We start from the raw sequence: 27,901 nt of genomic DNA on the forward strand, positions 1-27,901 counted from the left end.
TCAAGTAACCAGTAACCAGTCAAAGCTGAACATGGTTTTTAAGCGAAAACCACAATCGTCATCAATAATTCCTTTGTTCAGCTTCTTGTTGCCCGGTGAGTTTAACGATAATGCTCGCCAGCAAAATGGCCGTTGATCTTTTTAATGAGAATTAGGAGCCAAATTAATTGGTAACCAGAGCTTAATCATCATCGGGGCAGCCCTTACTATTGGGCACTCCTTGGAAAAGTAGTAACTCCTTTACCAAGATGGCATCTTGCAGTAGATGTGAGTTCTTTGGCCACTTCTTATACAAAGAACAAAAAAAGTACAGCACAGGAACAGGCCCTTCGGCCCTCCAAGCTCGTGCCAATCATGATGCCCGAACGAAACTAAAACAAAACCTTCTGCCCTTACTCGGTCCATACCCCTCTATTCCCTCCCTATTCATGTACCTATCCAGATGCCTCTTAAATGTTGCTAATATGCCTGCTTCCACCATCTCCTCTGGCAGCGCGTTCCAGACACCCACCCCTCTCTGCATGAAAAAACTTCCCCTGCACATCTCCCTTAAACTTTCCCCCTCTCACCTTGAACCTGTGCCCCCTTGTAATTGACACTTCCACCCTGGGAAAAAGCCTCTGACTATCCACCCTGTCTGTGCCTCTCATAATTTTGTAGACCTCTATCAGGTCTCCCCTCAGCCTCCGTTTTTCCAGTGAAAACAATCCTAGTTTATTCAACCTCTCCTCACAGCCAACACCCTCGAGACCAGGCAACATCCTGGTGAACATTCTTTACACTCTCTCCAAAACTTCAACGTCCTTCTGATAGTGTGGTGACCAGAACTGCACACAGTACTCCAAATGCGGCCTAACCACAACATGATTTCCCAACTCTTACACTCAGTCCCCTGGCTGATGAAGGCAAGCATGCCATATGCTTTCTTAGTCACCTTGGCCACCTGCCTTTCCACTTTTATGTTTAAGTTTATTTATTAGTCACAAGTAGGCTTACATTAACACTGCAATGAAGTTACTGTGAAAATTCCCTTGTCGCCGCACTCCAGTGCCTGTTCAGGTACACTGAGGGAGAATTTAGCATGGCCAATGCACCTAACCAGCACACGCTTTGGACTGTGGGAGGAAACTGGAGCACCCGGAGGAAACCCACGCAGACATGGGGAGAACGTGCAGACTCCACACAGACAGTGACCCAAGTCGGGAATCAAACCCGGGTCCCTGGCGCTGTGAGGCAGCAGTGCTAACCACTGTGCCACTCTGCGACCCCACTATGCTCTCTAAGGCCAAACTGCTTCAGTGGGGAATATAGCCCCCAAATATTATCATCCTGTTTGAGGCAATTCTCACAGTTTATTCACAAACATTCCTCACCGAACCAACACAGTCGGGGGGAAGAAACAAATGAAGAGATCATGGCTTTCTGCGGATCCTTGTTGTATGTAAAATGACCTTGACTTTCTATAAATAATAACACAGTAAATAACTTTGCGAAATACTTTGAAATGTTGCACAGACTGGACAAGAGGTCTTTCTTTCATTACTAACAGCCATATGCTTTAATTTTGAATCCAAGATGTATTTAAAAATATAATCTGCAGTTGGGATGCTGACAATCAGTGCCACTGGTCTCTGCAATCTCTAAGCTTGACGCAATACTTTATTTAGGTTGCATTCAGTGATATTTGCAGCTTGATGTATCATTTCCCTATTGTTTGTGCAGTGGCCGTGACCTCGTGGACCTGGATGTATTTATAATTCCCTGCCTTTCCTCTGGGTAAGGTGTGTTTGTGCAGACGTGCTGTGCAGTCGCTTTCCTGTGCGTTGGGAGTTTAGTCTTTGGCCACTTGTTGCTTCCGTTCTTTCCTGCTGGTGATGCTGGGAGCTGCAGTGCTGAGGCACAGTCAGTCGCTTATTCATCCATTGGAGGGCAGATCCATCTGAATGAGCTCGGAAGCCAGATTGCTTGTTCATTATCCAAACGATCAATCCTTTGAGCCTGCTCCACCATTCAATAAGATCTGATTGATCTGAGAGATAGATAGAATCCCTACAGTGCAGAAGGAGGCCATTCAGCCCATCGAGCTGCACTGACAACAATCCCATCCAGGTCCTATCCCTGTAATCCCACATATTTACCGTGCTAATCCCCCTAACCTATACATCTTGAGACACTAAGGGGCAATTTAGCGTGGCCAATCAACCTAACACGCACATCTTTGGACTGTGGGAGGAAACCGGAGCATCAGGAGGAAACCCACACAGACATGGGGAGAACGCGCAAACGCCACACATACAGTCACCCGAGGCTGGAATTGAACCCGGGTCCCTGGCGCTGTTCGGCAGCAGTGCTAAGCAATGTGCCACCATGCCTCCCACTGGAAACTCTCCAAAAGCTGTTGCCCAAATACCTCAATTCAACCAGACTGCATTCTCCCCGTATTCCTTAATTCCGCTCATACCAAAAGTTCAGCTGCCCCTCTCTCCTGAATACAATCACTGAACACCCACAGCTGTCTGCAGAATTTCAAAGATTCACAACCCTTTGAGTGAAGACATTTCTTCTCATCACTGTCATAAGTGTCATGTGTGGCTCAGTTGCTCACACGGTCTCCTCTGCATTGCAAGGTTTTGGGTTCAAGTCCCATTCCAGGAATTGAGTACAAAGATCACGGCTGATAATCCAGAGCAGGACTGAGGGAATGCTACAATGTTCGGATGAGATGTTAAACTGAGGTGCTCAGCCTGCTCATCATAATCAAGTAAATATCCCATGGCACGGTGGCACAGTGGTTAGTGCTGTTGCCTCACATCACCAGGGACCCGGGTTTGATTCCAGCTTTGGGTCACCGGCCGGAGCTCTACCACTTCGTTGGCCATGGAATCGGCGCGGGCAAGGGTCCGACAACGGAAATCTCCGTTGATCTCGGGTGGGAATTTCCAGTCTCACAGAGCTAGGTCCTAAAATTCCGCCCATTGTCTGTGTGGAGTTTGCACCTTCTCCCCATGTCTGTATGGGTTTCCTCCAGCTGCTCCGGTTTTCTCCCACACTCCAAAGAAGTGCAGGTTGGGTCGATTGGCCATGCGACATTGCCCTTTAGTGTCCAAAGATAAATAGGTTAGGGGGATTAGTGGGGTAAATATGTGGGGTTATGGGGTAAGCCTGGGTAAGGGGCAGTGTGGATTCGATGGGTCAAATGGCCTCCTTCTGCACTGTAGGGATTCTATGATTGTCCGAGTTTTCCTTCCTTTGATCCTTCAATCAAAATCATAAAAACAGACAATCTGACCATTATCACGTTGCTATTTTTGGGAGATTTCTGTGTGTAAGTTGGTTATTGGATTTCCAACATTGTACCTGTGGCTATACTTTAAAAATATTTCATCAACAGTAAAGCAATTTGAGAGATTCAGTGGTCGTGAAAAGCTCTAAATAAAGGCCAGGTTATATTTTTTAAAAAACCAATCAGTTATTATGAGACAGTGATCCGTAACTCTGACCTCCTGAGCTGCAGGAAACATCCTCCCAGAATCTCCCCTGTCTATCTCCTTAAGAATTTCATATGCTTCAATTAGATCACCTCTTATTGTCTACTCACCCTCTCCTCATTCCAGGAATCTGTCCATCGTTACACTCCCTTCAAAGCAAGAATATCCTTCCTTAGGTAGAGACCAAAATTCCATTCTTATTCCAAAGAACAAAGAAAAGTACAGCACAGGAACAGGCCCTTCGGCCCTCCAAGCATGTGCCGATCATGATGCCCTAACTAAACTAAAAAAAACCTTCTGCCCTTACTCAGCCCGTATCCCTCTATTCCCTCCCTATTCATGTACCCATCGTAAATGTTGCTAATGTGCTTGCTTCCACCACCTTCACTGGCAGCGCATTCCAGGCACTCACCACTCTCTGTGTGAAAAATGTCTCCCGCACATCTCTTAAACGTTTCCTCTCTCACCTTGAACCTGTGTCCCCTTCCACCCTTGGAAAAATCCTCTGATTATCCACCCTGTCTGTGCCTCTCATAATTTTGTAGACCTCTATCAGGTCTCCCCTCAGCCTCCGTCTTTCCAGTGAAAACAATCCTAGTTTATTCAGCCTCTCCTCCTAGTCAACACTCTCGAGACCAGGCAACATCCTGGTGAACCTTCTTTGCACTCTCTCCAAAGCTTCCATGTCCTTCTGGTCGTGTGGTGACCAGAACGCCACACAATACTCCAAATGTGGCCGAACCAAGGTTTTGATTAGCCGCAACATGATTTCCCAACTCTTGTACTCAATGCCCTGGCTGATGAAGCATGCCATATGCCTTCTTAATCACCTTGGCCACCTGTGTTGCTACTTTTAGGGAACTGTGGACCTGCACGCCCAGATCCCTCTGTATGTTAATGTTCCTAAGGGTTCTGCCATTTACAGTATACCTAAATTTGATCCTCCAAAATGCATTTGTCTGGATTAAACTCCATTTGCCTATTCTATGCCCAAGTCTCCAATCTATCTTTATCCTGTTGTATCCTCTGACAATCCCCGGCACTATCAGCAACTCCACCAATCTTTGTGTCTTCCGCAAGCTCACTAATCAGACCACCCACACTTTCCTCCAGATCATCATGCTACGAACAACAGAGGTCCCAGCATTGATCCCCGCAAGACACCACTAGCTACAGATCTCCATTTTGAAAAACACCCTTCCACCGCTACTCTCTGTTTTCTATAACCAAGTAAGAAGTCTCACAACACCAGGTTAAAGTCCAACAGGTTTATTTGGTAGCAAAAGCCATTAGCTTTCGGAGCGCTTGCTGCTCCTTCGTCAGGTGAGTGGGAGTTCTGTTCACAAACAGGGCATATAAAGACACAAACTCAATTTACAAAATAATGGTTGGAATGCGAGTCTTTACAGGTAATCAAGTCTCAAAGGTACAGACAATGTGAGTGGAGAGAGCGTTAAGCACAGGTTAAAGAGATGTGTATTGTCTCCAAACAGGACAGTTAGTGAGATTTTGCAAGCCCAGGCAAGTCGTGGGGGTTACAGATAGTGTGACATGAACCCAAGATCCCGGTTGAGGCCGTCCTCATGTGTGCGGAACTTGGCTATCAGTCTCTGCTCAGCGACTCTGCGCTGTCGTGTGTCGTGAAGGCCGCCTTGGAGAACGCTTACCCGAAGAACAGAGGCTGAATGCTTGTGACTGCTGAAGTGTTCCCCAACAGGAAGAGAACACTCTTGCCTGGTGATTGTCGAGCGGTGTTCATTCATCCGTTGTCGTAGCGTCTGCATGGTCTCCCCAATGTACCATGCCTCGGGACATCCTTTCCTGCAGCGTATCAGGTAGACAACATTGGCCGAGTTGCAAGAGTATGTACCGTGTACCTGGTGGATAGTGTTCTCACCATGTCGATGATCTGGCACATCTTGCAGAGGTTGCTGTGGCAGGGTTGTGTGGTGTCGTGGTCACTGTTCGCCTGAAGGCTGCGGACAATGATCTGTCTGAGGTTGTGCGGTTGTTTGAAGGTAAGAAGTGGGGGTGTGGGGATGGCCTTGGCGAGATGTTCGTCTTCATCAATGACATGTTGAAGGCTCTGGAGAAGATGTCGTAGCTTCTCCCCTCTGGGGGAAGTACCTGGACGACGAAGGGTACTCTGTCCACCGTGTCCCCCGTGTTTGTCTTCTGAGGAGGTCGGTGTGGCTTTTCGCTGTGGCGCGTCGGAACTGTCGATCGATGAGTCAAGCGCCATATCCTGTTCTTATGAGGGTGTCTTTCAGCGTCTGGAGGTGTCTGTTGCGATCCTCCTCATCCGAGCAGATCCTGTGTATACGGAGGGCTTGTCCATTGGGGATGGATTGTTTAACGTGTTTTGAGTGAAAGCTGGAGAAGTGGAGCATCGTGAGGTTATCTGTGGGCTTGCGGTACAGTGAGGTGCTGAGGTGACCGTCCTTAATGGAGATGCGTGTGTCCAAGAATGCAACCGATTCCGGAGAGTATTTCATGGTGAGTCTGATGGTGGGATGGAACTTGTTGATGTCATCATAGAGTTGTTTCAGTGATTGTTCACCATGAGTCCAAAGGAAGAAAATGTCATCGATGTATAGCATCGGTTGAAGGTCCTGTGCGGTGAAGAAGTCTTGTTCGAACCTGTGCATGAAGATGTTGGCATATTGAGGTGCGAATTTGGTCCCCATGGCTGTTCCGTGTGTCTGGATGAAGAACTGGTTGTTGAAGGTTAAGACATTGTGGTCCAGGATGAAGCGGATGAGATGTAAAATTGCATCTGGAAACTGGCAGTTGTTGGTGCTGAGCACTGATTGATACGTCATTTCCCAATACCAAGTCTAGTTCCGTCCCCTCCCTCCTTGGTTGGATTGTCAACATACTGAATCAAAAAGCCCTCCTGGTCACATCTAACAAATTGCAGTCCCCTGGCTCCCAGGGAATCCCAGTCAATATGGGGGGAAGTTAAAGTCGTCCACCACAACTACGCTTCTTTTTTCAAACCTTTCCATTAACTGACTACACAACTGCTCCTCTGTCTCCTGCGGGCTGTTGGGAGGTCTATAGTACACTCCCAACATTGTGATTTCACCCTTCCTATTCCTTGCTCTACCCATAATGCTTCACTACAAGATCCCTCCAATGTCTCCTTCCTCAACACAGATTTAATGTGTTCCCGAATCAGCAATGTAACTCCCCCACCCCTTTTGTTTCCCCTTCTGTCCCGTCTAAAACAACGATATCCGGGAATGTTAAGCTGCCAGTCCTGTCCCTCCTTTAACCATGTCTCCGTAATTGCAATTACTTCATAATTCCATGCAGTAATCCAGGCTCTCAGTTCACCTGTTTCACCTGTTATACTTCTTGCATTGAAGCAAATGCACTCCAGACCTCCAGTCCCGCTGAGCCCCGTGGCTTCCCTCCTCCTGCTCTTACTCTGCGCTGCGTTTATCTCAATCTCACTTTTTTCCACAGTCCCTACACTTACTGGCCTGCTGTTCCGGTTCCCAGCCCCCTGCTATACTAGTTTAAACCCTCCCAAACAGCACGAGCAAACCTCCCACCCAGGATATTGGTGCCCACTAGTTCAGGTGCTACCCATCCTTGTACAAGTCCCACCTTCCCCAGAAGACATTCCAGTGATTCCTATATCTAAAGCCCTCCCTCCTCCACCAGTTCTTTAGCCACGTGAAATCTCAGGTTGGTGAGTGTTCAGCGCCCATCATCCTGAGAGTCAGAGCGCAAACCATCCCCGCTGTTCACGACAATTAGATTGGCCGACAGCTCTCCAACCCGTCCAGACACAGCACTGCAGCACTGTCTAAGTCCCGGAACCGCACTTCATAAGTACTAGGGGTCCCATGAGTAATGGGGTTGGGAGGGTGGGGGATGCCCTAGGGAATTGGGAGGGTGGTGATCTTGGTGTCAGGGTTAGATCGGGGGTGTGGAGGGGGAGGGAGGGCTGGAGCTCGCAGGTCCCTGAGGAGGGGGCACCCCAAATCTGAAGAGGTCTTCATGTTAAGAACATAAGAACATAAGAAATAGGAGCAGGAGTAGGCCATCTAGCCCCTCGAGCCTGCCCCGCCATTCAATAAGATCATGGCTGATCTGACGTGGATCAGTACCACTTACCCGCCTGATCCCCATAACCCTTAATTCCCTTACCGATCAGGAATCCATCCATCCGCGCTTTAAACTATTCAGCGAGGTAGCCTCCACCACCTCAGTGGGCAGAGAATTCCAGAGATTCACCACCCTCTGGGAGAAGAAGTTCCTCCTCAACTCTGTCTTAAACCGACCCCCCTTTATTTTGAGGCTGTGTCCTCTAGTTTTAACTTCCTTACTAAGTGGAAAGAATCTCTCCGCCTCCACCCTATCCAGCCCCCGCATTATCTTATAAGTCTCCATAAGATCCCCCCTCATCCTTCTAAACTCCAACGAGTACAAACCCAATCTCCTCAGCCTCTCCTCATAATCCAAACCCCTCATCTCCGGTATCAACCTGGTGAACCTTCTCTGCACTCCCTCCAATGCCAATATATCCTTCCTCATATAAGGGGACCAATACTGCACACAGTATTCCAGCTGCGGCCTCACCAATGCCCTGTACAGGTGCATCAAGACATCCCTGCTTTTATATTCTATCCCCCTCGCAATATAGGCCAACATCCCATTTGCCTTCTTGATCACCTGTTGTACCTGCAGACTGGGCTTTTGCGTCTCATGCACAAGGACCCCCAGGTCCCTTTGCACGGTAGCATGTTTTAATTTGTTTCCATTGAGATAGTAATCCCATTTGTTATTATTTCCTCCAAAGTGTATAACCTCGCATTTATCAACGTTATACTCCATTTGCCATATCCTCGCCCACTCACTCAGTCTGTCCAAATCTCTCTGCAGATCTTCTCCGTCCTCCACACGATTCACTTTTCCACTTATCTTTGTGTCGTCTGCAAACTTCGTTACCCTACACTCCTTCCCCTCCTCCAGATCATCTATATAAATGGTAAATAGTTGCGGCCCGAGTACCGATCCCTGCGGCACGCCACTAGTTACCTTCCTCCAACCGGAAAAACACCCATTTATTCCGACTCTTTGCTTCCTGTCGGATAGCCAGTCCCCAATCCACTTTAACACACTACCCCCAACTCAGTGTGCCCTAATCTTCTTCAGCAGCCTTTTATGGGGCACCTTATCAAACGCCTTTTGGAAATCCAAAAACACCGCATCCACCGGTTCTCCTCCATCAACCGCCCTAGTCACATCTTCATAAAAATCCAACATGTTCATCAAGCACGACTTTCCCCTCATGAATCCATGCTGCGTCTGATTGATCGAACCATTTCTATCCAGATGCCCTGCTATCTCCTCTTTAATAATGGATTCCAGCATTTTCCCTACTACAGACGTTAAGCTGACCGGCCTATAGTTACCCGCCTTTTGTCTCCTTCCTTTTTTAAACAGCGGCGTAACATTAGCCGTTTTCCAATCAACCGGCACTACCCCAGAATGCAACGAGTTTTGATAAATAATCACTAACGCATCCACTATTACCTCTGACATTTCTTTCAATACCCTGGGATGCATTCCATCTGGACCCGGGGACTTGTCCACTTTCAGTCCCATTAGTCTACCCAGCACTGCCTCTCTGGTAACATTAATTGTATTAAGTATTTCTCCTGCTGCCAACCCTCTATCGTTAATATTTGGCAAACTATTTGTGTCCTCCACCGTGAAGACCGACACAAAAAACTTATTTAAAGACTCAGCCATATCCTCATTTCCCACTATTAATTCCCCCCTCTTGTCCTCCAAGGGTCCAACATTCACTCTAGCCACTCTATTCCTTTTTATATATTTATAAAAACTTTTACTATCATTTTTTATATTAGTTGCTAGCCTAGCTTCATAGTCTATCCTTCCTTTCTTTATCGCTTTCTTAGTCTCTCTTTGTTGTTTCTTAAATTTTTCCCAATCACTTGTTTCTCCACTATTTTTGGCCACTCTGTACGCAGCTGTTTTTATTTTAATACTCTCCTTTATTTCCTTCGTTATCCACGGCTGGTTCTCCCTTTTCTTACAATCCTTGTTTTTTGCTGGAATATATTTTTGCTGAGAACTGAAAAGGATCTCCTTAAAAATCCTCCACTGTTCCTCAGCTATCCTACCTGCCAGCCTGCTCTCCCAGTCTACCTTAGCCAATTCATCCCTCATCCTATCATATTTCCCTCTGTTCAAACAGAGGACACTGGTTTGGGACCAAACTTTCTCCTCTTCCATCTGAATCAGAAATTCGACCATATTGTGGTCACTAGACCCAAGAGGGTCCTTCACAATAAGTTCCTTAATTCTACCTACCTCGTTACACAATACCAGATCCAAAATAGCTCGTTCCCTCGTCGGTTCCGTAACATGCTGTTCAAGGAAACTATCCCGACAGCATTCTAAGAACTCTTCCTCCATTCCACCCTTACCGACTTGAGTCTGCCAGTCAATGTGCATGTTGAAGTCCCCCATGATTATTGCCGTTCCGTTTTTACACGCATCCCTTATCTGCTTGTTTATAGCCCTCCCTACCTCAACATTATTATTTAGGGGCCTATATACCACACCTACTAGTGTCTTTCTCCCTCTACTATTCCTCATCTCTACCCATAATGATTCCACGTTTTGTTCCTCAGAGCCTATGTCCTCCCTCAGTACTACCCTGATATTATCTCTTATTAATAGCGTGACCCCACCACCTTTTCCTTCCTGTCTATTCTTCCTAAACGCCTGATACCCCTGGATATTCATCTCCCAGTCCTGGTCACCTTTCAGCCACGTTTCTGTAATGGCCACCAGATCGTACCCACTTGTGCTGATTTGCACCATCAACTCATTTACCTTGTTCCGAATGCTTCGTGCATTCAGGCAAAGTGTCCTTATTCCAGCTTTTATCTGGACTCGCTTTGATGAGTCGCGAACACCCTCTCCCTCTCCTCCCTTATCTAAATTACCGCCTTCATTCACTTGCGCCCTCTCCTCTACCATTAATTTTGTAATTCCCCTTACCCCTGCATCCTCCCCCCCATCAATTAGTTCCTTGATCCTAGTCAACTCTTCTAGCTCCCCTCCCCCTACTGAGGCCCCTACTGATGGAAATGGAGATTTCTAACTTTTTCATTTCCCCATCATGCCCCATTGGCACCTGCCAACCCAAATATTGAGGCTGGCTGAGAAAAAGCCCCAAAGTGATCATTAAGTGGCTGCTTAAGGGTCTTAATAGGTGCAAGGGCGGGCTTCCCACCCGAGAACCTGCCTGCTCCACCATGAAATTGCATCAGGCAAGCGGGATTCCAGAGGGAATCCTGTCCATGAATTGTTCGCTCATCCCACTGCTCCCCACCCCGCCCCATCTCAGACCTTGCTGGAGGAGGAGGGAATGTAAAACTCTGGCCCTGGTGTGAACTCTCCAAAGCCCTGTACAATTGTAGAAGACTTGTTTACTATCATACTCCATCACCTGTGTAATAAAGGCTGGTATAAAATTTGCTTTTCTAATTATTTGCTACAACTGCATATTAACCTTTTGTGATTCATAGAAACTAGAAGCAGGAGGGGGCCAATCAGCCCTTCGAGCCTTCTCCACCATTCATCGCGATCATGGCTGATTCAGCTACAAGGTTACTCAGCTCCCTCTAGATAAAAGCCTTTCCCAATTTCTCATTGTTTGAAAAATATTCTGCTTTTATTATTTTTCCTTCCAAAGTGGACAATTTCACACTTCCCCACGAGTCATGTTGTTGCCCACATACCGAACCTGTCCATACTGTATAAGATCTGAGGGGGCTGGATGAGGCAGATGCACAGAGGATGCTTGTTCTTGTGAAGAATCTGGAACTAGGGGTCTCAGTTTAAATCTCAAGGGGCTCTGGAGATGAGGAGGAATTTTTTGCCCTCCGAGGGCCATTACTCTTTGGAAATCGTTTCCGCCGAGAGCAATCGAGGCCGGGTCATTGAATGTCATCAGGACTGAATTGGACAGATTTTTGATTGACAAGGAATCGATTAAATCTGGCAGGGGGTGAAGTGGGGCAGGCAGGAAAATAGAGTGAAGGCCACAATTAGATCAGCCATGGTCTTATTGAATGGAGGAGCAGGTTCATTGGGCCGAATGCCCCACTCCTGCTCCTATTTCTTATAACTTTGTGATCTATATCCCTTTGCAGCTCCTTTACATCCTCATCAAAGCTCACTTTCCCAGTGAACCATGTATCAACAGCAAACATAGACTCAGTCTCCTCATTGACACTAATTATAAATTATTGATCCCCAAGCACTGATACTTGCACTACCTCACGAGTTAAAATCTGCCAAACTGAAAATGACTCATTTATCCAAAGGTGGTATAGTGGTAATGTCGCTGGACTAGTAACCCTGGCGTCCAGGTTAATACTCTGGGGGCACAAGTTCAATTCCCATCATGGCAGCTAGTGGAACTTAAATTCAATTAATAAATCTGAAGTATAAAGCCCCTCTGAGTAATAGTGAATATGAAGCTGGTTCATCTGGTTCATTTATGTCCTTGATGGGCCTGGTCTGGCCTACATATGACTCCAGATCCACAGCCAGTGAGTGAGACACTCAGTCCGGGGGAAATTAGGAATGAGTAATAAACGCTGGCCTTGCCAGTGGCACCCACATCCCGTGGAACAACAAAAACATACTTGCTGCCTCCCATCAATTAACTAATCTCCAATCCACATTAATACATTAACCTCAATCCCATAATCCCTACTTTTGTGCAATAACTTCTTGTGCAGCATCTTATCAAACATTTTTTGATTTGATTTATTATTGTCACATGTATTAGTATACAGTGAAAAGCATTGTTTCTTGCACGTTATACAGACAAAGCATACCGTTCATAAGGAAAGAAAGGGGAGAGTTCAGAATGTAGTGTTACAGTCATAGCTAGGGTGTAGAGAAAGATCAACTTAATGCAAGGTAGGTCCATTCAAAAGTCTGACAGCAGCAGACGTGACCTCAGACTTTTGTATCTTTTTCCCGATGGAAGAAGGTGGAAGGGAGAATGTCCGGCTGCATGAGGTCCTTAATTATGCTGGCTGCTTTGCCGAGGCAGCGGGAAGTGTAGACAGAGTCAATGGGTGGAAGGCTGGTTTGCGCGATGGACTGGGGTTCATTCACGACCTTTGTAGTTTTTGAAATTCCAAAAGCATTGCAATGACTGTTTGCTCTTTTTCCTATCCTACTGATTACAACTTCAGCAAATATTAATAAACTTGTTAAGCGTGAGCAGTGAAGAGAGCCCCGCTCCTCATCCCTATGGGACCATCAGTGATCAGTAACTGAAGAAGTTAGACAAAGGACTCTTCCCTCAGGATCTCCTGCAGTGGAGTCACAGGAATGTCATAGCTGTCTCCTGACAACCACAACCTTTCCATGGAAGGTACCTTTGGTCATGGGAGCCTGCATCTTGCAGAGTGGTGTCCCTCGATCCATTTTCTTTATTTTATTCATTCATGGGACATGGGCATCGCTGGCTGGCCAGCATTTATTGCCCATCTTGAGTTGCCCTTGAACTGAGTGGCTAGCTAGACCAGTTCAGAGGCAATGGAGAGCCAGATGAGGTTCTCCGATAATCGACAATGATTTCATGGTCATCAGTAGATTCTTAATTCCAGATATTTTTATTGAATTCAAATTCCACCATCTGTCATGGTGGGATTCGAACACGGGTCCCCAGAACTTTAGTTGCGTTTCTAGATTAATAGTATAACCAATTGTCTCTCTCTAATGGAGAGACATGCCAATGGCCCTTTGTAGATTATGGTTAATTACTCCTTTGCATTAACATGGACTTTGGCAACTGGAGCGTTTTAGTCTGACCCCCCACATTGATTGTAGTTTTGTTATGGTTCCTTAGTTTCACACTGACTTGATATTGAGGACAGCTACTTACGCCTCCCTTCTGGAATGTTTGGTTCAAGGCTATGATGGAGTCTGCAGCCAGTTGGGTCGAGCCACACCGAAACTGAGCATTAATAATCAGGGAATTGGTTCACTTGTGTTGTTACTCCATCTCCATCAACACAGACGTTGCTAGGGACATCTTTCTGACATGCCTGTGGACCCGAAAGGAGAATACTCCCTCAGGGGGTAGTAACATTCTCACTTAGGAATGAAAACGTAATCCTAATATCTTGGTGGTTTTGTAGATTGAGCTAAGATCTTTAGGGAAATGTACTGGAATGATCCAAATGTTATTCCCACAGGTACACATCAGAAAGCAGATCCTTTCACCATGTAGTCTTGAGCTGAACAAAAACCCAACTGAAAACACTGATGAGATCCAAAAACAATGCAGATTTCAAGCCCCTTCTGTACAATATTCACAAAGCACAGTTCCACAGCTGGTGTTTTGAACACTGCAGTGTTGGAGGATAGATTGTTGGACAACAGGACAGATGATCCAAGGATCAGAGTCTGACTAACGTACTGTCTCCCAGGATCTTCAGAACAGGAAACAAAATGGGGGGAATCTGGATAATACTTCAGAACAGGTGACAAACCGACTGATACTCAAATGGCATCAGAAAGGGAAAAACCAGTAGAATTTCATTGCATCATGCAACATAGAATGAGGCCATTCAGCCCATTATGCCTTTGTCACCTCTTTGAAAGAGCTAGCCAATTAACCTCACATCCACCTAACCTCTCCTTAACCCTGGAGGCACTTTTATCATGCTTAATGTATAGGATTTGTTCTAAGTTTGAAGGATCGAAATGGATGTTGGGATGGGTGAATGGAGAGTTTCACGCTTTGCAGTGGGATGACCCCTGACCCATTCTCTCATCATTGTTTGCTCTGGCAGTGGAGGTTGGAGCCATTGGGCATCATCAGCTGGACTCCTGTCATAATGCGTGGATGTGTGGGTAGCTGGATCCTCACAGCTGCAAACACACTGACACCAGATAAAGCTTCAGCTCACCTGAGAGTTGGAGGCCTGTTTTGGAGCATGCTGTGAAAAATTATTCTTTATCTGACAGAGACATTTGACATCTGCTGCACAAAAGTCAACAGATGTTTCCCAGCCTCCAAACTGACAGACCTTTGAGATGACCTTGTCCAATAACTTTCTTTCCCTTTCATCATTTGGACAAATGGCCTTGGAAGCTTCAAATCAGCGCAGTGTTTTCTTTGGCCCAGCACACAAGGAACATGACCCAGAAACAGGCCAAACTAATCCAACATGAGATGAATCACCAAAAACAGACCAAACTAATCCATCCTGTATGGCAAATAAGCATAGAGCTTTAATACTTTGTTTATCCTTGTGATACGTGTATGAATAATTTTCCATTCACCAGCAGTCTGCATTTTAGAGGGTTTTTAAATTCCTTCCCCTGATGGGAGCGTTGCTGGCTAGACCAGCATTTATTGCCCATCCTTAGTTGCCATCGGAAAGGTGGCGGTGAGCAAGCGGCTGCTGTAGGTACACCCACAGTGCTGTTAGGGAGGGAGTTCCAGGATTTTGACCCAGCGGCTGTGAAGGAACGGTGACATATTCCCAAGTTAGCATAATGAGTGGCTTGGAGGAGAACTTTCAGATGGTGGTGGTCCCATATGTCGGCTGTCCTTGTCCACCCAGGTGACAGAGGGGCACGTTTGAAAGCTGCTATCGAAGGAGCCTCAGTGAGTTCCCAAACGAATGGGTACAGAAAGAGGCAATTCACTTCATCGTTCATTCTGAGAGAGCCAACAAATAGTCCAATGCCCCTGCTGTTCCTCAGAACTCTCAAAATTTTCCTCTTCAAGTTTGAATCCAATTTTCTTTTAAACATTTTTATGGAATCTGCTTCCACTGCCCTTCCACATAGAACATTTCAGATCAGCTTTGGGACAGCGCGGTGGCACTGCTGCCTCACAGCTCCAGGGACCTGGGTTCAATTCCCGGCTTGGGTCAGTGTCTGTGTGGAGTTTGCACGTTCTCCCCGTGTCTGCATGGGTTTCCTCCGGGTGCTCCGGCTTCCTCCAAAGATGTGCAGGTTAGGTTGATTGTCCATGCTAAATTGCCCCTTAATGTCCCGGGATTAGTGGGGTAAATATGTGGGGTGATGGGGATAGGGCCTGGGTGGGATTGTGGTTGGTGCAGACTCGATGGGTCGAATGGCCTCCTTCTGCACTGTAGGGATTCTATGATCACAGCAGCTTATTGAGCCAAAGAAAACTTCTCCTCATCTCCTCTCATCCTGGTACCGCTCGAGTAAATCTCCTTTGCACCCTCTCCAAGAGCTGGTTAAAAAAGGAAAAATAAGGAAATGAATTGTATTTACAGAAAAATCTCCAAAAGAAAATACCAGACTGCCCAATGAGAAACATCTGCCTTATGCTGTACATTAGCATTTGAGAATTCTAGAATGATAACAGTACAAAAGCAGGCCATTCAGCCCATCATATCCATGTCAGATCTTTGCAAGAGAAGCTCAGTGAGTTCCACTCCCCCATCTTCTCCCTGTAGTCCAACACTTTTAAAAATCTTTAGATAACTAATCATTTCCCTTTTGAAAGCCACAGTTGAATCAACCTCCACCGCACTCTCAGGCAGTGCATTCCAATCCGAACCACTTTCTGCCTCAGTAAAACTTTACTTCCTGTTCTTTACCAATCACCTTAAACTGGTGTCTTCTACCCTTCTGCCAATCAGATTAGTTTCTCCCAATCCAATCTGTCGGAAAATCCTCATGGATTTCAACACCTCCACCAATCTCCTCTCAACCTTCCCTTCTCTCAAGATAACGGTAGCACAGTGGTTAGCACTGCTGCTTCACAGCGCCAGGGACCTGGGTTCGATTCCCAGCTTGGGTCACTATCTGTGTGGAGTTTGCACATTCTCCTCGTGTCTGCGTGGGTTTCCTCCGGGTGCTCAGGCTTCCTCCCACAGTCCAAAGATGTGCAGGTTAGGTTGATTGCCCAGGTTAAAATTGCCCTTAGTGTCCTGAGATGCGTAGGTTAGAGGGATTAGTGGGTAAATATGTAGGGATATGGAGGTAGGGCCTGGGTGGGATTGTGGTCGGTGCAGACTCGATGGGCCGAATGGCCTCTTTCTGTGCTGCAGGGTTTCTATGATTCGAAGATTCTATGATAACAGCCCCAGCTTCTCCAATCTATCCACGTAATGATGTCTCTCTCATACTTGAAACCATTCATATAAATCCTTTCTGCTCCCTTTTCATAGAATCCTTACAGTACAGAATGAGACCATTCGGCCCATCAATTCTGCACCGATTCTCCGACAGAGCATCTTACTCAGACCCTATCCTCGTAATCCTTCGTGTTTACCCTGCTAATCCTCCTAACCTACACATCGTGGGACACTCAGGGGCAATTTAACATGGCCAATCCATCTAACCTGCCTATCTTTGGGGTGTGGGAGGAACCTGGAGCACCCAGAGGAAACCCTCGCAGACATAAGAACATAAGAACATAAGAAATAGGAGCAGGAGTAGGCCATCTAGCCCCTCGAGCCTGCCCCGCCATTCAATAAGATCATGGCTGATCTGACGTGGATCAGTACCACTTACCCGCCTGATCCCCATAACCCTTAATTCCCTTACCGATCAGGAATCCATCCATCCGCGCTTTAAACATATTCAGCGAGGTAGCCTCCACCACCTCAGTGGGCAGAGAATTCCAGAGATTCACCACCCTCTGGGAGAAGAAGTTCCTCCTCAACTCTGTCTTAAACCGACCCCCCTTTATTTTGAGGCTGTGTCCTCTAGTTTTAACTTCCTTACTAAGTGGAAAGAATCTCTCCGCCTCCACCCTATCCAGCTCCCGCATTATCTTATAAGTCTCCATAAGATCCCCCCTCATCCTTCTAAACTCCAACGAGTACAAACCCAATCTCCTCAGCCTCTCCTCATAATCCAAACCCCTCATCTCCGGTATCAACCTGGTGAACCTTCTCTGCACTCCCTCCAATGCCAATATATCCTTCCTCATATAAGGGGACCAATACTGCACACAGTATTCCAGCTGCGGCCTCACCAATGCCCTGTACAGGTGCATCAAGACATCCCTGCTTTTATATTCTATCCCCCTCGCAATATAGGCCAACATCCCATTTGCCTTCTTGATCACCTGTTGTACCTGCAGACTGGGCTTTTGCGTCTCATGCACAAGGACCCCCAGGTCCCTTTGCACGGTAGCATGTTTTAATTTGTTTCCATTGAGATAGTAATCCCATTTGTTATTATTTCCTCCAAAGTGTATAACCTCGCATTTATCAACGTTATACTCCATTTGCCATATCCTCGCCCACTCACTCAGCCTGTCCAAATCTCTCTGCAGATCTTCTCCGTCCTCCACACGATTCACTTTTCCACTAATCTTTGTGTCGTCTGCAAACTTCGTTACCCTACACTCCGTCCCCTCCTCCAGATCATCTATATAAATGGTAAATAGTTGCGGCCCGAGTACCGATCCCTGCGGCACGCCACTAGTTACCTTCCTCCAACCGGAAAAACACCCATTTATTCCGACTCTTTGCTTCCTGTCGGATAGCCAGTCCCCAATCCACTTTAACACACTACCCCCAACTCCGTGTGCCCTAATCTTCTTCAGCAGCCTTTTATGGGGCACCTTATCAAACGCCTTTTGGAAATCCAAAAACACCGCATCCACCGGTTCTCCTCCATCAACCGCCCTAGTCACATCTTCATAAAAATCCAACATGTTCGTCAAGCACGACTTTCCCCTCATGAATCCATGCTGCGTCTGATTGATCGAACCATTTCTATCCAGATGCCCTGCTATCTCCTCTTTAATAATGGATTCCAGCATTTTCCCTACTATGGGGAGAACATACAAACTGCACACAGACAGTAATCCAAGGCTGGAATCGAACCTGGGTCCCTGGCACTGTGAGGCAGCAGTGCTAACCACTGTGCCACTGTGCCGCCTCCAATGTCTTCACATCCTTCCTGAAGTGTGGTGCCCAGAATTGGACACAGCACTGAAGCAAAGTTCAATAAATGTTCACCACAGATTCCTTGTTTTTTAGATTCTATTCTTCCACTAATGAAGCCCAGGATACCTTTCACCTTATCAACCTCTCCCTCAACCTGCTTGGCCACTTTCACTGATTTGTGCGTGTATGTCCCCAGGTAGCTCTGCTCCTGCACTTGTTTAGAATTGTAACTTTTTTTTGATATCACCTCTCCTCATATTCTTCCTACCAAAATGTATTGTTCACATGACTGTGTTAAATTTCTCCTGCCCATTCCAACACCTCATATTCTCTTGAAGTTTATCACCATCCTCATGACAGTTCACAACAATTCCAATTCTTTGGTTATCTGTAAATTTAGAAATTCTTCGCTGCACATCCATGTCTGGGTCATTAATATCGACCAAGAAAAGCAGTGGGCCTAATATGGGGACCTCCAGCATGAGAAACAGTGATCCATCACTACTATCTGTCCCCTGTCACTCAGCCAACTTCATATCCACGCTTACACTGGACTTTATTCCATGGATTTCAATGTTGCTGACAAGGCAGTTTGTGGCACTTTATCAAATGCCCTTTGGAAGTCCAGGTACACTACTTTGACCATATTACCCTCATTGACCCTCTCTGATACTTCACTGAACAACTCAATCAAGTTAGTTAAACACAATTTCCCTTTAACTAATCTGTGCTGGCTTTCCTTAAATAATCTACAATTGTGCAAGTGCCTTTATTTAGGTTTATCATTTCGAAGCACTTTCCCATCACTGTGGTTACGCTGGTTAGCCTGTGATTGTTGCATTTACACTCTTTGATCGAGGGGGTGTGATTTCTGCGTCTCCAATGCTCTGGATTGGAAGATTATAGAAGGTGCCTTTGTAGTTTCCACCCTTACTCCCCTCAATATCCTTGAAAGCCCTTCATCCAGTCCAGATAACTTATCAACTTTAATCCAGCCAACCTTTCCAATACTTCCTCTTTAGTCCATCCAGTGTCTCAACAATCTTCACTTCCAATATGATTTTGACAACAGCTACTTCCTTAATAAAAACAAATGCAAAGTATTAATTTAATACCTCAGCCAGTCCTCTGCCTCAATGTGGAAATGTCGTTCTTAGTCCCTAATTGGCTTCACTCCCCTTTTTGCCACCATTTTACGATTTATATGCCAATGGAAGACTTTTAGATTTTATTTTAGGTTATCTGCCAGTCTCTTCTCAGGCTCCCCTTTTGTCTGCTTTCATTTCCTTATTCAATTCCCATCTGAACCTTCTTTATTCAGCCTGTATTATGAACCTGACATCTTCACTGAGCTGTTATTGGAATATGCCACACAATTTAAACTCCCATGGATAGAATGGCGACGGGCTGGTCAGGAATAAAGACAAGGACCATAGGGATGTAGGAAGGGGAAGGGCATCTGCCGGCTGGACTAAACAGAACGCCACAATTAGGCTGCTGAAGGGGACCCGGGAAGCAGAATTGAACAGGAACATGATTTTGGTCATGCGCTGCTCCTCAGTTTTTCCAAGTAGTGGTTTATTTGCAGCTTTGTTGGGAAATCAAGGAGGTGCGAGATCAAAGCAACCTGAGGCAACTCAACCTGAAGGGGAGGCAGTGGCGCAGTGGTATTGTCACTAAACTGGCAATGGCGAGACTCAGAGCACAATCTGGGGACCCAGGCTCAAATTTCATCATGACAGATGGTGAAATTTGAATTAAAAGCCTAACGATGACCATGAAGCCATTGTCGGTTGTAATAAAAACCCATCTGGTTCACTAATGTCACTTAGGGAAGGAAATCTGCCATCCTTACCCGGTCTGGCCTCCAGAGCCGCTGCAATGTGGTTGACTCTCAGCTGCCCTCTGAAATGGATCACGTTTACAAGTTTCATGCCTCTAAAAAAATATTCTTTCCTATTCTTACAACCAAAGTGAACAACCTCACTTTTCCTTGCATCAGACTCCATCTACTACCTTGTAGCCCAGCCATTTAACCTGTCTATATCTCTTTGCAGCTCCTTTGTGTCCTCCTCACCTAGCTTTGTATCATCACCAAACCTGGATACATTCTGTGGAGTGGCACTCGCAGCCACATTGCCTCTCTGCTCCACGCTACTCACTCTGAAATGTGGTCACACCTTTCTCGCACAAACTTCTGACTCAGTCCAGGTGAAAATGGTGCAGTGAAACAGGTTGCTGAGGCCTTCTGTCGAGGGCAGCTGAGTTGGAGGTAAGACTGACATGTGCCCATTTTTATGGCACTAGCTGCCACAAAGCAGGTAAATTTAAAGAGGGAGGCAATATGAGAAACCAAGGAGAATGCAAGTGTGTAAGAATGGGGAGGGGGCTTAGGGTGAGTCCAGCAGGGTGGGGAGGGGGGGCAATATGGAGGTCAGGGGGTAATCAGTGGGGAGTGATCGGTTGGGACATGGTCAGTAGGGGGGGGGATCAGTTGATCAAGAGCTGGTAAGTGGGGAGGCTATCAGGTTGTCAGTTGTGGGGGCTGTTCAATGGGGGGGGTATCAGTGGTGCAGTTACTGAGGGGATGTTCAGTGGGGATCATCAGGGATTGGGTGGGGAGTGAGGAACTTGAGTTTCCTAGGGAGGGTTAGGATAGTCGAGGATTCCAGTTGGATATTGGAGGGCATGGAGGGATAGTGGGGGGGCGGGGTGGGGGGGCGGGGTGGGTCACATGAAGGGTCAGGGTGCAGGAGTATTCCTGTGGGGAGTTGAAGGAGTCAGCATTATTGTATTATTGTCATCGGGGAGTTTTAAGTGGTTTTAATTCTTTTAACTTTTCTGGGTAATTATTGCTGTAAGATAGTTGTAACCATTGGAAGTCTTAAATTGTACTTTTGGATCTTTCCCAGCATAGGACAATTGTCTAACGGACGTTTGAACTTCCTGGACTAATTCAATTCAATCCTTACCGTGGGACTTCCCGGGGATGGGTCTCCCAGCATATCTTTGGTGGGGCCCCAGCGTGCGATGCTCCAGAGATCAACAGTTATGGGTCATTATTCCCAGTCTCTTCATCTAAGTCATTCATTTATATTGGAAGTAGTTGAGGATCCAGCATTGATCATTGTGACGCAGCACGGGACACAACTTGTGAACTTGAAAATTTCTGATTGATCCCTGCTCTCTGCTTATCCTGCCCATCAACCAATCCTCTATCTATTCTAGGATATCACCTCCAACTCCATGAGCCCATAACTTGTAGATTTACCTCATCAAATTGACTTTAGCAATCTAAGTATACTACTTCTACTGGCTCCCCTTTATCTATCCCCTGCTGTAATGATTTTCTAAGTGTATTGTTAACACTAGTTTGGTCGTTGATTCCAGCATTTTCCTGATGGTTGATGTCAGGCTAACTGGCCTGCAGTTCCCTGTTCTCTCTCTCTCTCTCCCTTCTTTCTTGAATAGTATGGTACATTTGCTAACCTTCAACCTGGGCCCATTGCAGAAGCTGCCAGCGATGCTCACGTCCCATGAAATAATTTTTAAAAACTTGTTGGTGGCCTTTTGCTGTATATATGTACATATATATATATGTATATTTATCATTATAAGCCTCTTCTTTTAATCTAATGCTATCCTTAACTTTCTTAGTAAGCAAAGGGTGAATCTTTCTTTGAGTTTTTGTTTCACAAGTAGGCCTTTCCACTGAATTGTTTCTTTAAATAGTTTCCATTGCTTATGTCCCACCATGCATTTTACTTGATTTTGCCAATCCACAGCCAGCTTTCCCCTCTGCCTATGTAATTGGCTTTGTTTAACTTCAAGATTCTTGCAATTGTAATATGTCTAACGGCATTGTAGGGCAGCCCACAGCACGTGGACTGCAGCGATCCAAGAAGGTGGCTCACCACCACCTTCCCAAGGGCAACCAGGGATGGGCAATAAATGTTGTGATGTGGAGATGCCGGCGTTGGACTGGGGTAAACACAGTAAGAAGTTTAACAACACCAGGTTAAAGTCCAACAGGTTTATTTGGTAGCAAAAGCCACACAAGCTTTCGAGGCTCTGAGCCCCTTCTTCAGGTGAGTGGGAATTCTGTTCACAAACAGAATTCCCACTCACCTGAAGAAGGGGCTCAGAGCCTCGAAAGCTTGTGTGGCTTTTGCTACCAAATAAACCTGTTGGACTTTAACCTGGTGTTGTTAAACTTCTTACAATAAATGTTGACCAACCAGCAAGGCCCATGTCCCACAATGATTTTTTAAAAAATGTCACTTTTAAACTTGATATGGAATTTAATTGCATTATGGTTGCTATTTCCCAGGGAATCTTTTGCTATAAGATGACTAATTAACCCTGCCTCATTAAACAATAGCAGGACAATATGAGGCATTGAGTCACCACCAGGGATCGAAACCAATGCCGGCACTGTAGCCTTACATGGGGTTTTCAATGCTTTGTGACCCTGAAAGTGTGGTTCATGCAGCGTTTCAAATGTAGCTTGGAAATGAATGTTAAAGAAAGCAGTTATTGTTTCTTGTAAGTCTGTGGGAAGCCAGGTGAAGCAGACTGAAAATGTTTGCACCGATTGCTCTACACAATTTGTATCACAAAAACCACAAGTGTTGCAGATGATACCGCACCCTGCCCTGCGAGCAGCAAGACTCAATCTAATCCGTTGAATGTCTGATTCCTGCAAAATAGATAAGACAGGTCCCTCTGCACCAAATCAGACAACACAACCTGACCTTTTTCTTAAAGCAGCAACCGCTGCACTTATTGAGATCTTTCTGATTTTGATGGAAGTGATGAAGAAAGCCAATTATCATGAATGTAGTTATCAATGTTGCTCTACACACGGTCCGAGGGAAATTTCGCTGTCTGAACTTGCTGCTTTTCCAGTAGATGTCAGGTCAGACACACAGTGCATCTGCACAGGTTAATTCCCCACTGGATAAGGATTAATAATCCATTTGAAACTGGCTCCAGCTCACCTTCCGTCACTTACATTTGCTGTCTCTATCACAAGAATTTGACACACATCAGATCATTCAGCATCCATAAACACCCATAACTCTTGAAGCCAGTCAGTGTATGTATTCATCAGGTAACTAACAGAAACACAATTAGCCACGAAAGTCCTTTTTATTATCCTTTAGAAGTGAAGTCAGCTTTTCTTTTTGCAAAGGGCCTCAGTTATAATTCACTGGTGGGATTGTGTACCAGGTATGAAGGCACAGACTGACAGAATGAGTCAACATAATTACACATCCTTATGTGCTGTTACCATTTCACATCAATGCTTCACATATAATGAATTGCTTTGAAGTACAGTCAGTGTTTTTTTCTGGGGGAAAATGTGAGCTATTTTGAACATAGCAATGGTCCACAATCAGCCAGCCAAATTGTTTCTGGATATAGTTGAATGAGGGAACAATGATGCTCAGACCTTCAGGGGAACTCCATTCTCTTCAAATATCGATATGGGATACCTTGGTTTGTTTTATTCTTTCATGGGATGTGGATGTCACTGGAATGGTTACTATTTATTGCCCATCCATAATTACCCTTGAACTAAGTGGCTTGCTTGGCCATTTCAGAGGGTAGTTAAGATTTAACTAAGTTGCTGTGTGTCTGGAGTTACATGAGGAACTCCAACAACACTCAAGAAGCTTGACACCATCCAGGACAAACCAGCCCGCTTGATTGACACCACATCTACAAACATCCACTCCCTCCACCACCGACGCTCAGTAGCAGCAGTGTGTACTATCTACAAGATGCACTGCAGCAATTCACCAAAGATCCTTAGACAGCACCTTCCAAACCCATGATGACTTCCATCTAGAAGGACAAGGGCAGCAAATACATGGGAACACCATAGCCTTCAAGCTTCCCTCCAAGCCACTCACCAGCCTGACTTGGAAATATATCACTGTTCCTTCACAGTCACTGGGTCTAAATCCTGGAATTCCGTCTTTAACGGCATTGTGGATCAACCCACAGAACATGGACTGCAGCGATTCGAGAAGGCAGCTCACCACCACCTTCTCAAGGGCAACTAGAGATGGGCAATAAATGCTGGCCAGCCAGCGACACCCATGTCCCACAAATGAATTAAAAAACATGTAGGCCAGACCAGGTAAGGAAGGCAGATTTTCTTCCCTAAAAGACATGAGTGAACCAGATAGATTTTTATAACAATTGATGATAGTGACCCGATTTACTCATTGATTTCAAGTTCCGTCAGTTGCTGTGATCAGATTTGAACCTATGTCCTCAGAGCATCAGCCTGGGTCTCTGCATTACCAGTCCAGTGACATTACTACTCTGCCCTCATCTCCCACTTGTGAAGCACAGATTGGGCCTTGGTTTAACATCTCCCTTGAAGGATGGAATGTATTAATAAAGCCATGCCAATCTGTAATATGTGCTCAAGAATTGATGGGAATATGAGTGCAGCAACTGAGTTGAGTTTACAGTTGGCTCATAGTGACCTCTGATGTGCGGCATTTTTACTCATGATGACAGTGAGCACTGATACCTTTGTACTGATTGAGATGTCTCTTTGAACACCCCCTGAGTTAAATGGACGATATAGTCAGGGTGTGAGAAAGCTGTTAGCAATCATCTAGAAACATCAGCCAGATATGAAAGAGCTTCTTCTCGATCACCCCCATCATGTTTCTATGAATTTTTCAGGCAAGGTGGCACCGTGGTTTGCACTGCTGCCTTGCAATACCAGGGACCCAGGTTCGATTCCAGCCTTGGAATCGAACAAGTTTGCATGTTCGCCCCGTGTCTGTGTGGGTTTCCTCCGGGTGCTCTGGTTTCCTCCCACAGTCCAAAGATGTGCTGGTTAGGTTGATTGGCCGTGCTAAATTGACCCTAGTGTCAGGGGATTAGCAGAGTAAATATGTGGGGTTATGGGAATAGGGCCTGTGTGGGATTGTGGTTGGTGCAGACTCGATGGGCCAAATGGCCTCCTTCTGCACTGTAGGGATTCTATGATTCTAAGGCTATCTTTCAGTTTCTCAACCCATATTTCCCGGGCAGTGGGGTGAGGAGGGAAGGCGCTAACTTGCTGTGGTGGGCCGCATAATGGGACCTGTAGGTGGAGGGTCACAAAGCAGTCACATTGCATCTCACTCGCGATACGCATGGTGATTATTTTGGATTCCATCTTGTTTGTGAGGTCGGGGTGTCACCAGCAAATGTGAGCAGGCGTCTGCTCCCCACCATAACCTATCCAGCACTCTGGTCAGGCTCTGAAATGCTTTCGTTCAGACAGGCAGTTGTGTAATTTGCCCAATTTCCCTCTTATTTCACGCTACAAACTCACAGAGAACCCATTTGCAATGAATCTTCAGAGGAAATGTGACATCGTGGTACATTTCCATTTGCTCGAACTACTGCTTTTCCTTTTTAAAAAAAATGCTACCATAGTGAAACTCTTCAGATCTTGCAGGTCACATGGTCACTGAGGCCGATTCTCCCCATCGCGGAATAATAATGGTGTGACTGCAACAATAATTTGCATTTAACAAAGGTTTTTGTCACAAAGTATTCCGCAGAGTTACAATGCAATAAAATAAATATGGGATCTGTTAAAAGAGAGTACCAAAATGTTGATCAAATCGATAAAATTCAAGAATAGTCTTCAAGAAGGAGCAAGATGTGAAGAGATGGAAAGGTTTAGGCAGGGAATTCCAGAGCTTAAGGCTTAGACAGCTTATATCATGGCTGCCACTTGTGGGGCAAAGCCAGAGGGGAGTGCACAGCAGACCAGAATTAGGGAGGTGAACACTTCTGAGTGAGTTTTAGGGCTAGAGGACGTTTCACAGATGGGGAGGGGTGAAACCAAGGAGTGATGTGAACAAGAGGATGAGAATTTGGGATTTGAGGCATCGGTGGACTGGAAGCCAAAAGTAGGCCAGTGAACATGAATGGTGGGTGAATGAGACTTTCTGGCTTGGATGAAACAGTGTGGTAAACATTCAGATTACGTAAGAGTTGGTGTGCATCTGCATAAGCTGTGGTGTCTCAATCCACAGTCGAATAATGTCTCAATCCACGGCCGTGTGACATAAATACACTTCGCATGATTGACCCCTGAGTTGACATTTATAATTTCATAGAATCATAGAAACCCTACAGTACAGAAAGAGGCCATTCAGCCCATCGAGTCTGCACCGACCACAATCCCACCCAGGCCCTACCCCCATATCCCTACATATTTACCCACTAATCCCTCTAACCTACGCATCTCAGGACACTAAGGGCAATTTTTAGCATGGCCAATCAACCTAACCCGCACATCTTTGGACTGTGGGAGGAAACCAGAGCACCCGGAGGAAACCCACGCAGACACGAGGAGAATGTGCAAACTCCACACAGACAGTGACCCAAGCCGGGAATCGAACCCAGGTCCCTGTGCTACCGTGCCGCCCCTAAGATAATGAAAGGAACAATTTAATGAGGAGGAAGTTTTCTATAGTGTAAATTTGCCCAGTATTAGGGTGGCTCCCTTGTTAATATGTGGAACCGATCGTGAGCTAGCCACAAAATTATTCACCTGCTCAAATGCATGTCCAGGATTTTTTTTTGCCAAGATTCCTTCTTCATTTTTTGAATTGTTCCTTTAGTTCAATTTGTGTGTTTCTATTTCAATAATTGATTGGTTGAGCCATCTATTTGCATTAATGATAATGTGCGGATTTTTTTTGGAGTAAAATGCTTTATATGATTGTGAAATAATGAGGATTCTTTCAATGCAAACAGTCAAGTAATTTTGGTTCATGTGCTGACAAAGTCTCTGATTAACTTCTACATCATAGCTTCTACCTTGATACATTTCTCCCTCTCTGTTCTTTTTTCTTTACTTGGATGTTGTGGTGGTTGCACCTTCTTTATCAAACAACTTAGAAGATTCTTTTTACACCTGGTTTCCGACTCCTTCACCTGCTTTGCTTTCAAATGCTGGATAGTTTGTTGCTGATGTGCAGGAACTGATTTGGGAGAAGGTTTCTCTGGAACCACAGTATTCGGTATGATGCACTCCTGGCAAATGTTAATTTTTTCACAGTTAACTCTTGATTCTTGTGTGGCCACCAAGTAATGTTGAGGATTATTGTTTTCAACCATTGACAGCAAGCACCTTGATACAGGATTCTTCAGATGTGACCATTTCTAACTTGAAGTCATTCAGCAATCCATTTTGCACCATACAACTCTTCCCCAAGTGGCCACAGCTCTTTCGGGACGCAGGAAGTTATACACAGCTCCTCTCATCAGATACTTGGACACCTGCTCCTTGATCTGGATTTTATTCTTGAGAGCGGCCTGTCGAGGGGGATTTGGAAAGGTTCACAGAACCCAGTTATATTAGTAAAAGGCAAGAAGTTTCTTTTTGGTTTTCTGTCACTTGATTTTCAT

The 27,901-nt window shown here is 45.6% G+C and overlaps 1 pseudogene; it reads right to left on the reverse strand.

Moving 5' to 3' along the window:
* On the reverse strand, positions 1-27,901 carry LOC144479883 (rRNA-processing protein UTP23 homolog; annotated as a pseudogene).

This window comes from Mustelus asterias, chromosome 27, assembly GCF_964213995.1.
Source record: "Mustelus asterias chromosome 27, sMusAst1.hap1.1, whole genome shotgun sequence".
Classification (NCBI taxonomy): Eukaryota; Metazoa; Chordata; class Chondrichthyes; order Carcharhiniformes; family Triakidae; genus Mustelus; species Mustelus asterias.